Genomic DNA, 11,902 nt, shown 5'->3' on the forward strand with positions numbered 1-11,902 from the left:
GCATTTTGAAGACAATGGTCTCAAGTCTTATTCAAAAAAAAGAATGCACTATTATCAGCAAGAAAACTAGTGAAGTTGCTTTGAAAGGATCAAGAAAAGGAAGCTTGTTTGTTGAAGATTTTGACTCGACAAATAAGGATGGTATTTGTTGCTTCTACGCCAAGATATCAGGAGAAATAAGCAAGCTCTGGCTTAAAAATCTGTCTCACTTGATTTTCAAGAAAATTAACACCTTGTCAAAAAGGCGTTGGTAAGAGACATGCCTAAGATGGAGCTTGCTCAAGTTGAAGTCAGTGAAGTTTGCCAGACTAAGGTAATGAAGAAACTACTCAACAAGAGAACCATGGAAATGGAAGCTCATCTCATTCACCTGAGTTTGATTGCACAACCTCAGGGGGAGAAAGAGGGTCTTCAAATACTGAAAAGAAGCTCAACTTGGGATTATGGTATCCCAAGGGAATCAGTTCTGGAGCTGCTGGTCTCGCAGATACAGATTTTGCTAGTTGGAGGGCTGACAAAAAGAGTTCCAGTGGAAGGTGTCAACTTTGTCTTTCAAAGACCTGTATCTTGATATTGCATTAAGCTCATTTTTGTACCAACAGAAAAACAATTAGCAGACATTTTTATTAAACCTTTGGATGAAGCAACTTTTACTAGATTTGTAAGTAAAATTAGAACGCTTAATTCTTCATCCTAAGGCAAGAACTCAGCTAATATTTTACAGCAGATTAATCTCCAGTAAATCAAAATTAATTTGATTAAATTGGAAATTAACTGAAATATGAATTATAAATATTTCAGAAATCTCCGCATATTTGTTTTTCAAATTCAATTAACTTGGAATTTTTCAAATTCTGAGTATACTGCCTGGTTGTTAGTTTACATTCTTAATATGTAAAATTAACACAAGGCAGAATTACAAAAACCAAAAGTATTTAGAGAACTGAGTTCTCGATCAGTATAAATTGACTTCTCGACAAGTCATTTTAGGACTTCTCGAGTGAGTCCTCGATAAGTCAATTTACTGACTTCTTGAGTGACTTCTCGGTAGGTCTAAAATGACTTATCGATAAGTCCTTGTAGAGTTCTCTAATAGTGTTCATTCACAGAGTTCTCTACAAGTACAATTCTTGACTTATCAAAAACTCAGAACTGAGGTGATTTAAATTGATAAATTATTTTGGTAAAATTCTTTTGGAAAATTTATTATAATTTTATTTTAAATTTATTCAAGTAAAAGTTAGAATTAGTTCAGTCAAATTTTTTGACAAACTGGGTATTTATTTGACATTTCGATAAGTCAAGTTTGAGTAAGAGTAATTTAAAATGACTTCTCGACATGTACTTCACTTCTCTAAATGACTTCTCGATAGACAAACTCCAAATGTCTATTTTTGAGTTCTCGACAAGTCATCTTCTTTTACTATAAATACCCAGACTTCTCGATACATACTCTTACTCACAACTTTCGAGATCTAAATTGACCTAGCTTTCAATCCAAAACGTTTTCTCTCTCATTTTTTATCCTTTCTTAGAAATTTTTCTTACCCATTCATTCTCATCAATCAACTATGACCCAAAATGTTGCTAGGACATCTATCCCGGAGAAAGGAACCAACTATCTTGCTTTCACTGATGCAAATCAAGCTCCTGATAGTTTCAAGGGGTTTGTGAAGCTGCTGTCTGAATCCTATCTTGCAGGTGCTTTGACTGCAAATCCAGTACTGTATCTAGATGTGCTGCATGAATTTTGGACTACAGCTGTAGTGATTACTGATGTTAAAAACAACTCTCTCTCTCTCTCTCTGGTGGTGACATGCACAATTGGAGGCCAACGAATAGAATTCAATGACCAAGATGTGAATAGAGCTTTGGGGCTGCCAACTGAGAATCTGGTGGAGGTACCAACTCCTGATGAGCTGACGGAGTTCATGGACTTCATCAATTATGGTGGGAGAATCAACCTGTCAAGCTTAAATAGAACCAATCTAAGGAAGGAGTGGTCATTCATCTTTGAATCTATAGTAAGGGCCTTTACTTGCAGAAAAACAGGATATGACAATATCTCAAGTGTTGTGCAAAAGCTGGTGTATTCAATTGCCCACAACAGACACCTGAATGTTGGTCTACTGATCCTGGAAGAACTTGCAACCAGGCTGATTATGCCTCTGACAGCTAGAGGTAAGGAATTTTTCTTTCCTAGATTTATTATGTCCACTTTAAATAATAAAGTAGCTGACATACACCTACTGAATGGTATAGATAGTACTAAATTTGGCAACTGTAAGCAAGCATCCAAAATAATATTTGGCTCACTTACTACAAAGAATAAGGTGAATGTAAGTCTGAAAATTACTCTATTTATGTTGGAGAGATTTAGGACTTATCCTTATCCTATGCCTGACATGAGATCTAATGCACAATCTAGTACATCTATGATTTCTGAAACTGTGGAAGCACAAACACAGGATTACCAACAGGGATCTTTCCAAGTTGCAACCATTATTTCACAACCTTTAGAAGCTAGGAAACCAACTACCCCATCTTCCCAAAAAGGTGAGGTAAGTAAAAGGAAGAGAAAGGGGATAAACCTAGTTGTGATAACCGAGAGTGGTTAAGAGATAGCTGAAAAAGAACCACCTCTGGTCAAAAGATCCAAGATGAGTAAATAAACTGAGCTGACCACTCTATCCTCCTCTACATCCTCTCAACATGATGCAGTTGTAAAAACAACCAGAAATGAGTCTGCACAGTCTGCACAAGAAGCAATTCAAGTGTATGGTAGGAGAAATAAGGAAGGCACACATTGTGAGAACACATCTCTTGAAACTCCCTCATCTATTCAGGGGGAGCTGCCAACACTCATAATTGAGCAACAATCTCTTCCATATAATATTTCTTCTATTCCAATTCCACTTGAATCCATTTCTCAAGTGCACCAAAAATCAAGTGACTTAGCTCAAGAAGCTTTACTCACCACTCAGACACCTCATTTAGATGGTGAGAGGCTACATGTTGGGGTAGACCTTGATGACACCATCACAAATATGGGGGATTCATCAGTGTTTATTGAAGACCCCATGGATACCTCTAATGCACCTTCATGTGCAAAATAGTCTTCACAGACTGAAATGTTTGAGGATAGTACTCATGAGGGGGAACTATCTAAATCCAATCCAATTCAATTGGAGGTTCCTTAACTCCCCTCATAACCCTAGCAGAAATTGCCTCTGCAATTGAAGCTAGGAGTACACTTTCCCATGATCCTGTCATAGGGGAGGCAAGCATAGCACATTCAAGTGCCAGTGTGTTACAAGACACACAAGGGTTTGAGGCTGGTGCATATGATAGTAACCCAGTCAAATCCCCTCCAATTCAATTGGAGGTTCCCACTACAAGTGGAGGACAACACACTGTCAAAATCACAGAGCAATCTGTGAGTCAAACTGTGATCTCAGTCACAGGAGTTTCTGATGAACCATCAACCTCTCAACCTCAACAACCTCACATACTCTCTCAGTGGCTACAAGAATCTGCCTCTCAACCAACTTCTGTAGATGATCTACTAGTAGAGCAGATCTATGGACTGACCAACATCTCTCATCATCTTCTAACTTCAGACATGAGCAACCAAGACTATCAAGTTATCATGCTTGCTTACAATGAAGAGGTTGAGGAGTAAAAGGAGAAAATTGTCAATGATGCTGAACCGGATGGGAATGTGGATGCATGGCTGTCTGATGACTTTTCCTTAGAGATGAATCAAGTTCTGGCCAGATTTCGAGAAGAATATGTTACTATTCTGAGCAGCAATGCAAGAGATTTGAATCCGGAAGCTGTCTATGATGCCATTACAGATGTATACAAAGCTCAGCTCAAAGCATTTTATCTATTTGGAAAGGATCTTGAAATCAAACTTAAGGGTCATGAAGACAGGATCAGGAAACTTGTGAATGAGAAAATGGACAAGATCATACCATCTCAAGAGCAGATCTCTTCTAAATTCAAATATTTTTCTGAGCAAATGACCAGGATGGATCTTTCCTCCATTGAGAAGGAATTCAAAAACCTCAAACAATCGTTCACCAATATCCATGAAATGATCCATAAATAAATTACTCATTCAAATGAGACCAAGGTTTAGCTGGATCAACTTCACCACAGCAGATTTAAACCCTCAGCTTTGCTAATGAAAAGGATCAAAGAGGCTATAGAAGAACACTTTGGCACGTCTAGCAGCTCTTATCAGCCTGGATCCACTTCAACAAATCTGCAAATTCAGTTCCTACAGGGTCAAGTCACAGCATTGTAAAACCCCAACTCCTCTCTCACTGTACAAGTTGAGGCTTTGACATCTTTTGTCAAAAGCCAACAAACAGATATCCAAACTCTGGTGGATTCCCATAAGCATCTTCAAATATAGAATTCTATAGATTTAGGAGCCATCATGGGTAAACTCAACATACCACTACCTTCTTTGTCTGAACAAGTAAGGCCTGAAATCCCTACTCCCCTTATCATGCCTGTCAACAAGACTAAGGGGGAGATAGAGGCTAGGTTAGCACAATCAAGGTCATCTCAACATCAAGTTCAGGGTACTGGAAAGAAAACTAAAGAAGTTGATCTTGACAAAGAGAGACTTATTAGGTCTGCTGAAGGACCTAGTTTGAGCAGAGAGTTTGAAGAACTACTCAATACCTTAAAAGCTTCTCTCAACAACAATCACTTTACATATAAAAAGGCCCTGAAAAAGATAATCAATTTCATAAGAGTGATCAAAGTCAACAAGGACAACTTTCTGGAAGACAGGATAGTGGTTAATGCAAATGACTCAGGGATAGACAGATGTATGCATGTGTCCCTCAATTGCCTTGTCTCAAGGAGGGCATCTGAGTTAGATATCTTTATCAGCAAAATTAGAGTTATTACTCGTGAAGATACCAAGCTACTAACTTCACTGAAAGATGCTCATGTAGCTGCCTTCCCTGAAGCATATCTTCAGCCAAGTAAGGGTATAACATATATCTGTCCAATCACTAAACAATTCAGATTTTTCAATATCCCTAAACAATGTGTCAGGAGTAATGAGAAGCTTATCATGATCCTAAGAACTAGCTTAAAAGCTAAGAAAAACAAGAACCATGATGATTTGGAAATGATAAAGCTACTAAGGAGATATCTGGATAATGCAGAAGTCAACTTGCCCAAAACTCAGTTTAATAATGATGACTTGGATGATGATGAGCACAAGAAGAGTGATCAGAATCTTCTGGCTCAAATTCGAGTCAGTCTAGTAAGCCATCTGGTAGCAAGGGTGGAGAGAAGAAGAAGGAGGATGACAAGAAAGATGAAGAGAAGAAGAGAAGAGGGGAGAGGAAGAGCAGAAAACCTCATGATGATTCAGGAACTCAAACAACCCTAAAAATCCAAATACAACCATCTCAAACCTTAGCTCAACCCACAACATCAACTATCTCTAGCATCAAACCTTCCCAAACATCTAAGCCAAAATTTCTTTACAGACAAACTGCCAACTCCTTCCTAAAAATTCCAATCACCTCAAGCCTCACAAATCTCAAGAAAATAATAACCCTACCTTTAGCCAAACCTTCACTAAAATTCAAGCTCAAATATTTTGGGAGAAATCCTAAGAAAGTCAAGCCTGTAAAGGAAGTGGAAGTCACTGAAAGGGCCATCTGTAATTGCTTTAAAGAATCTACTTTCTACCTCTAAATTGGTGCACCTCAGATGAAGACCATTTCCAACATCCAGCTGAGGAAATTGTTAAAATCTAGGTTGTATCCCTGAAAGATTTTAGAGTCTATTTTAAGAATGGTAAATTCACTCTTCTAAACAAAAACTTAATGGATTCTTTGACTCCTGCAGAAATTAAGAGAGTGTTAAGTTTGTTAAAAGGCAAGGACACTGTTACAAGGACTTGGAGATCATCTTTGGCTGAATGGTTGATTGAAAGGGAGGAAACAAAGAAAAGAGATAAGGCTGAAGCTGAATAAAGAAGAAGGAAACATGATGAAGAAATAGATATGTTTATAAAAAGATAAGAAGAGTTGAAAGCAAAATGAATGAGCAGAATTTCTAAAGATGGTAGATTTCTAAACATCAAAGTTGGTGGATTCTCAAGATTCAGCTTAGGGTATCTGGACCAGGGTTACCCTAAGGCAGCAAGGCAAAAACTTGTGGAAGCTCTAAGTGGAACACTCATCATAGAAGAACTTTAAATTCTTGATCACTTGAAGGATAAACTTAGAGAAGAAGCAGATGTAAAAACTGTCTTTACCTGATTCTTGTAATCTTGTAATCTTGGAACCTGGTGAATCTTATGTTGTAAAAGCTGTAATTCTATCAAGCTTTATGTTTTAATTTTATCTTCCATCAGTTTTAAACTTGGGGTTAGTCTTGTTAACAGGCATGAATTTGTGTGAAGCAATTTTCTCACAAATTGGGGGAGATTGTTGTAAAAGACATGCCTATACTTTAACAAGACTAAGACAATTTATCAACCCTGAGTAAGTTATATTGTTATCTAAATTTGTATTTTGTACTTGTAACACTTAAAGTCTGTAAAAATGCAAAGGAGCAAACTTGAGTCTTTTTCCTAAATCAGTATCAAGCCTAAAAATTCTATCTGGAAAAAGATCAAGAAGATCATACCTCAGAATAATTTTGAAGAAGCTTGGAGTTGAATAAATCTGTTTGGAGAAAAATATTCTAAGTCAAAATCTCTGCAAGTCACAGATTTAAGGTTATAGAGAAGTCATTAGAGAACTCCAGAGAGTACCGACGGATGAGCAATATCTACTCGACGGATGAGCAATATCTACTCGACGGATGAGCAACATCTACTCGATGGATGAGCAATATCTACTCGACGGATGAGCTATATATCTACTCGACGGAAGAGCAATATCCACCGGGAGTGGAGAAGTCAGGAAAGCTACTCGAGAACTCAAAAAGATATCGACAAGTTATTCCTTCACTAGAGAACTCAGAGTTATCGATAAATCATAGTGAAGATGTGAAGACTAGAGATCTCGACAAGATGAAGACCTCTACAAGTCAAACTCAATATGGAATGCTAGAGATCTCGATAAGCCTATGTACTTATCGAGATGTCAAGTGTTCTATTAATTCAAACTGGAGATCTTGAAGTACAGTCTCAAAGTACAGAATTGCAGATCAGTTCAATATCTAAGATAAACAATCAACAAACAATCCAACAGCTGGATTGAAAAGTCTACAAAAAGCAGTTTGAAGAGTGTGCAAGATCAATGACAAAGATTAACTGACAGAGGAAGATTAAAGTAGACACGGGATGCTAAAGATATGCTAAGCCAGAAATGGAAGATTTGCTTTTCTATAAATAGAAATGACAAGTGACAGTTTAGAAAAGCTAATAGCATGTTTATTATTCACTGTGTAAACCAACAGTTAACTGAGTTATAAAGTTAACACTGGTCCTCTAGTTAGAAGTAACAATTTAGATCAAATCTCTTGTATCACTCTCAAGAAGAAGCTGAGCTCTTTAACATCAAAGAGCTTAGAAATTTTGTAGCAAAACAGTCTTAATTTTTAAAATAAAAATTAAGTGAATTTTGAAGATTTGTGTTCTTTATTCTCTGCAAGTTTAGATTCTGCATGAACACTTTTCTATACAAGATTTAATCTACTTTATTCAACCATTAACTTTCAAGAAAAGCGTAAAATCAGAAAAACACATTCACCCCCCCTCTATGTGTGATTCATTACCTAACAATTCAAATTTTAAATTTTCGTGGATGTGGTGTTTAAGAAAAATGATAACTTTGGCATTTTGTTCAACAGTTGCGGTTTTTGCAAATTCTATGGTGTCTTTTAGTCCGTTAGTATAAGATGTAATTCCGCATCGAGCACCCAAGATAGATAATTATCCCCAGACACATCCAATGCAACAAACTCTAATTTTGCAAGATTTGTCATTCTGAATGTTAAACAAATATTTAAAAAATAGTATAATCGAATGACACATTAAAGCGAGAACAATTAATTATGTAGCATGTAATAAAATTTATAGCATGACATAATAATTGTATTAACATGCTTAATTTTAATTTAAACAATAATAAAATTTTAAAATGGGGATGTTTTATAAACTTAAAAAAATGATAAATTAGATCGTACCTTTTTGGTCGAGTAAAACATATCGTCCAGGGACCGTACCTTCTTTTTCGAATTTGACCTCGTACAAAGACTCGGTCTCCTTTGTTTAGCAAAACCGGTTGTACCCTTTTTCGATTGTAAGCTCGGGTAGAGACTCCTTCTTTGTTGAATAAAATGGATTGTATTCTTGTATAAGCTCTGGCAGAGACTCATGCTGATAATGTGTTGATAACGTGTTATTTACGAACTGATTTTTTATTAATCGGGTAATTACCCGGTTTTGGGCTTAACCCAGATCAAATTCAGCATAACTTGGCTCAAACTTGGTCTAACTCGGTTTTTATATAAAAAATTCCAAAAAAATGAATATAAAATAAAAAAATGAAATAACATAATATCCTAATTATTTACTTAAGAACCTTTAAAAATTTACTCGTTTATCTCAACCTATTGTCTATTTATTACTTATTATGTAGAAAATTGACGACGATTTTGCGTTTGAAACTCATCTAATCTCAGGTTTCCGGCATGTTATATGAACCAAATAATAATTAATTTTTTGTTATTTAAAAAATATATGTTGATAAAATTGAGAGTAATATATATTTTTCCGGTTGATTTCGGTAAATATTATGTAATTCACTCTATAATATATACTAACAATTTATTTTAAAAATAAATAAATATTTAACCCATCCCATTTTTAATCTGAGTACTCATTTCACGTACTACCCGAGTAATCCGAGTACTCAGGACTCGGTAGGCTCATCGAGTCAACCCGAATTCCGATTTTTAGAACACCGTGTATAAGTAAAATAGAATATATTTTTGACTAATCAATCATTATATATAACCTTGTATTATATTCAAAAAAATAATTGTTATAATAATATTAATAATTAAATTTTATATTATTTTATTTTTTATTTAGTCGATAAAATGTCCATATATCTTGTATTTGTGATTTTAATCTAAAGAGCATTTATCAAAAATATCATATCAATATTGAATAAACACATATAATATATTATTTCTTCCTCATAAGTGCATACATGATCATTAGATATAAATAATCATCTCTTATATGTAATAAACATCATATCAATATTAAGTAAAATCGTATTATAAATTTTATTATTTATTAGTATAAGTGTATATATGATCATATTAATTATGTATTATAACGATTACTTGAAAAGTATTACATCATTATTAAATACTACTTGTTATGTGTTAATTCATTTTTTTTATAAAATAGTTATTTTTCTATATTAAATATTGAATTGTATTATAATTTTACTAATAACTTAATTTTTTTATAAATATGTATAGGTAACTAAATCAACACACACAGATATATATATATATATATATATATAAATGATTAAAAAATATTATTTTATAACTCTTATGTGACAAATACATATTAAGAGTATAATTATATAACCTAAATGGCATATTGACATACTAGTGTTATTGACTTTGTAAGTTAGTGGCCCAAAGTCTCATGGATTTTATATCCCTGTTTTGCTATTATATAGATAAATAAACTTATATATTATAAATTTTATTTATGAAAAAAATACTAATTTCAGAAAAACACGATTAGTATATCAAATAACAAGTCTGGAAAATGCGAGAGAACTTTCTCTTCGTATGCTACTAATTGTATCTATAATAAAATATAATAACCGGAATGTGGTATAATTTGGTACCATTTTTTTGATTTTGTTTTGTTATCCTCATGATCGTCAGATCTACTTAATCAAATTATAGGGACCGTTAGATCAAATACTAAAAAAATACATTACTCAAGTTTCTGAGTTCGAATCCCGCAAATAAAAAACATTTATTTTATTATTTATATCTTACCCAACTTCTCAAGTTCGAATCTTGATAATAACAAATATATATTATAATTGAAGGATATAAATAAATTCCCGAATTTGAAAATTAATGAGTCTTTTCATAGAAAGTCTTATTTAGTTTTGTTTAATTCTTACTTTACAGTTTAGTACGTGCTATTGTTATATATTATGATGCATTATATTTTTAAAATATTGATTATATGCGTATGTCATGTAATTTACACAAAGATAATGATAGTTTAAGTTAATATTTGAATGCACAGACTTGCATCGAATAGCATAGCTGAATTTTCTCCCCTTTCAATTTGGGGATCGTTTCAGACCAATGTATTAATTTTGTTTAAAGTTTTTATTAAGGCAAAAAGAAGAATACTAAAGTAAAATATTATTTTTTAAAAGAAATAGAAAATATTTTTAAACCTATACTAATTTCGTTTAAATCTTATTACATGATTTTTTTTTGCCCGCTCTTATTACATGATTTTAGTTACTTTACTTTTCATATAAATTTTAAGTAAATATCGAGTTACAATTTATATCCTTTATAATAGCATCCTATTTTCGATGGCATTAATCTGAAATTACCCAATCACTTGATAACAAAATTAATAATATTAAAATGCATGTATTTTTCCATATTTGATTACATATATTGAAGTAAAAATCTAAGTTTAAAAAATCCAGTTTTCCTGCCGTTTTCAACATATATGGAGGTAATGTATGAAAAAAATTAAAAAAAATGATTTAAAAATATCATAAAGCAAAAAAACAGCCAATACAGAAAAATATGAAATAAAACTAAACACGTGGGTTATAAGTAAACCTGACAATTCGGATAACCGGTTCGGTTTCTGATCGGATCAATTTCGGATCAGATCTATTTTCGGATTATGATATATTTGAAGACCATTTGGATCAGATCGGATTAGACGGATAGTATTCGGTTCGGGTCTAATTCAGATTAAAATTGGATAAAATTCGGATTAAGATCGAACAAAATTCTATTCGGATTAAATTCGGTTCAGATATTTCGGATCATAACTTATTTATTTTTTCAATTTTTGAGATTTAAAAAATATTTTTTTTATTTAATTTAGTATTTTTAATGTAATAGAGTGTACTTTTACAAAAAAATATGATTAAATAAGTATGTTATCATAAATATAATTTTTTTTAAAGTATAAATTTTACTTTTTTCGGGTCATATTCGGTTCAGGTAATATATTATTCAGTTTTAATCGGTTTCAAATTATAATCCGATCTTGTATTTAAGATCATTTTTGGTTAAATTTTCGGTTTAGATATTTTACGAATCAGTTTAAATCAGTTTTTGGATAACTATCGGATTATATGATTTAAATGTCGATTTTATAAATCAGAATCATTTTGCCGGAGATCTAGTTATAAGCTAGTAGCACCGGTAGTTGGGCTAGAAAAGGCCGAGCATGTCCATAACATTCAAAAATTAGAAAAACACCGAAGTACATCCTTCACGGAATTTACTAATTAATCCCATAAAAAATTGGAAGTAGGTATATCATCACAATATATATTTAATTATATAATGAGTTTAGAGACCGAGTTTAGACATGCTTATAAAGTATACATGTAGAAAAAATTCTTTCTTACAATAAAAAATATAACTACTCAATGAGGAAATATATTCCATTACACAATAATATTAATTTTAAAATAACCATTTCTTCTAATAATTTAAATTATATTTCATTTAACTGATCTGATGTTAACATCATGCATGTGCCTATAGAGCTAATTCAATATAATGTTAATAAACTATTAAAATAATATGTGGATCATTTCTCATTTTTTCTTAAAATCTCGAGTGAATATAAAAATCAAATCTGAATACTATCTAG

Source organism: Apium graveolens, chromosome 3 (assembly GCF_009905375.1).
Source record: "Apium graveolens cultivar Ventura chromosome 3, ASM990537v1, whole genome shotgun sequence".
Lineage (NCBI taxonomy): Eukaryota > Viridiplantae > Streptophyta > Magnoliopsida > Apiales > Apiaceae > Apium > Apium graveolens.